The sequence below is a fragment of the Olea europaea genome, chromosome 12 (assembly GCF_002742605.1).
Source record: "Olea europaea var. sylvestris chromosome 12, O_europaea_v1, whole genome shotgun sequence".
Classification (NCBI taxonomy): domain Eukaryota; kingdom Viridiplantae; phylum Streptophyta; class Magnoliopsida; order Lamiales; family Oleaceae; genus Olea; species Olea europaea.
In genome coordinates, this window is record NC_036248.1 from 13,912,696 (window position 1) to 13,915,844 (window position 3,149).

Here is a 3,149-nt window from a genome sequence, read left to right on the forward strand (position 1 = left end):
GGGGGGGGGGGGGGGGGGAGCCTTTTTTGTGTCAACCATCAAGTCCATTAAGTCAAAACATCTCCCCCAAGACAAATCAACCAAAAAATATCTCAAATAGATTAAATCTCTGCCGTCGATCTTATCCAATGGTCCATAATAAAACTAGACAAGCACAATCTATGTGAATTACACAAATAGCACTTAAGTCTAATGGAGTTAAGACAATCATATTCTCACAGTATTGAACACGACTAGATAGAATTGAGAAAGATGTAGATAGATTTGCATTGTTTGTCACTTACATAAGCTCAAAAGTCAATTTTTACATGTTGCTTTGTATCTATATTAATTTAGCTGAGATCAGAACTCTCTGCAACTATTTCACTAAACTGTACAAAGATTTTCAGACTTTACCCAACACCCTAAAGGTCCTACATACATATTTCCTGTATCTATTCCAACACTATCTGCTTGATTGTGAATTGCTTAATATCAATCAGTCATGCCAGCAGAGCAGCAGCACTGTACATCTCCATATGATGTAAAGCTTTGCCTTCTGTTCTCTAATCTGCTTAGATAATCTATGAGTCGACCGGAGCATCGAACTTCTCAATGTTGCTGCCATGATTGATAACAGAGTTTTTTTTTTTTCTTTAAGGGCTTTTCAGAAAACCTGAGCTTTGGGCTGGAAAGTATTTGAAATTCTATTTGTGGGGATGGAGAGTTTCTTTAGTTCTTTTGGTTTATATAAGAGAAATATTCAAGATCTGAAAGCAGGAAATTGTGGTGAACGACAATCTATGGCCCCTTTTATGTAGGGTCGTTCAATTAAGATAACGAAGTAAACTTGTAGATTGTCTCCTTGCCAACCCTACTCGAAAGTGACTTGTTATCAACTTCTCCAGGTTGAAGGCCATCACTTGTCATCCCCCACCTCGCCGTATTAGTCCATATGGAGTGTAATCATCGTGTGTACTTACCTTCTCGATTGCAGTTATACAAGCTCTTTTACACTAAGAATTTCAATGTGTTGGTTTCTTTAGACGTGAGATGCTTGTGAGATCACCGTACACTATTTTTTTCAAAATAGAGAAAATTCGTAGTGGCAAAGTGCAGTGAATCACTATTTGTTAGTTTGCTGTGTGTGTTTTATCTTTTATTCATTATTATTCTCGTAATTAGGCATAAAGAATTGAGATGTGCTACATGTATTTTTTTCCCCCCATCTATAATCTTCTTTGTCAATGAGGGTGTACAAATAGCAAAACTCTAAGGAAATTATCTCCAAACCACCCCCAAGATAAGTATGTTGTCCAAATACTCATGGTCAAAAATGAATAATGCAGTTATTAAATTTACCTAATATTATATTTTTCTTTTTATGTCTAGGCTAGAATTAAATGGGGAAATAAAATAGGCAAAAGAGCTGAACAAGCTGACAGGATAATTTGAGATGTATAGAGAACAATAAAATATTGTTGTGTAACTCGATTGCCTTAACAACATACGACATTTGATTCAATTTTTCACAAAAATTCTTCCTTGTCCCGTACCTATTGGGTATTGGTTCATTTTGCGAAACAAGGTTATTAGTTGTTTCTTTTTCTATAAGGATAATTTAAAAACTCTAGTTCTATTTAGTTTACTTATTAGCTTGTTATTCTTCATAAATATTGTGTACATAGAGGTTTAATCTGTAAATAAAAGGTTGTAAAATAAGCTCGAAAGAACTCATCCTATAAGGATTTCTTGAAGAAACTCCTAAAAATATCATATAGAGGTTGCTGAGTTCGACTCAGACTGATCATTATGCATTATTATATGGTATATTTTTTGTGTATTTTACACTTAAGAATGATGATCATTTTCATTGATCGTAAAAAAAAATGTTATATGTAGAACTGAACTCAATCCGAATTGAATGGTTTCACTTACGAAATATGCAATGTATAATGAGTGATTTCTGATATTGAAATACCTTAACTGACTATCTATTTTCGTAGGAGTAGGTCACCACCACTTCTATCCTATGCTACACTAACACGTTGACATTGAAATATCAATGACTAGGCATGTCTCAACCTGACAATCATCACGTGCACCGTGTCACATTAAATTCAACGAGATTATGCTCCAAGTCAATGTTCCTACATTAATTGCAATTTTCAAATGGGCCCAAATGTGAGCCCTCTAGCAGACATCGTGGGTCTCTTATCTAGCACTATTAAAGACTTAATACCACGACATCTGTATTGGGCCATTGCCTCATGGGCCCATATTGCATATCATGCAATGTCAAGGGCCCATTCCCACGTGATCGTGCTGAATCAAAGAGCAGCATGTGAAGATTCCAAACCTTATCTCAACAGAAAAAAGATTAAGGTGTACCACGTGCTATGTTGTTTGTATCATACATAAAGTTGTGGTTTAAAAAATAAAAAAGTACAAATTAGAAAAGTTTGTATTATACACAGATCTGAAAATAGTACATCAAGAACATATTATTTACATGAATCCCCTAAGACTACAGCATCAAGTGAAAATCCTTTAAGGCTCGGACCAAGACTCCATAACAAACATCACAAAGACACCAAATCTTAACCGCGAGCTCTCACAATCCCAAATCTACAGAGTTACTTCAACAGGACACAGAATGAACAAAACCCCTTCGATACAAAGATTTCACATAGAGAAGAATCATCCAAAGAATGAAGATCACAGGGATGATTCTTCAGAATCTCACACAGAGAGATCGAAGAAGAACAAAACTGAAAAACCCTAGTGAAGGTTCCAGAACACGGCTCACAGAAGAGAGAAAAATGAAAAATGACTGCCAACCCTAAAAATGAGAAAGGGATATATTTATAGTAGAAAACATCAGCCATCAGATTAATGGGTTGATCCAACGGTCCCAGAGCAACTACGAGAATGGGCCGAGTATTGGGCTCGGTTAAGCGGGTCGTCTAAGTTTAAAAGAGTGGATCAATCTGCTCTTTATCTATTCGGCCTGGAATTTATCATCATTGCCTACAATTGGACTGATCATGTTGGCATCACAGTCCAATAGATCTCCACCTTGATGCCAATGGTCATACAAGAAGTCTAATGAAAGTAAAACACAAGTTATATCTCTCTAAAAATGTAGCTTCCCAGTACTTCCAATAAGC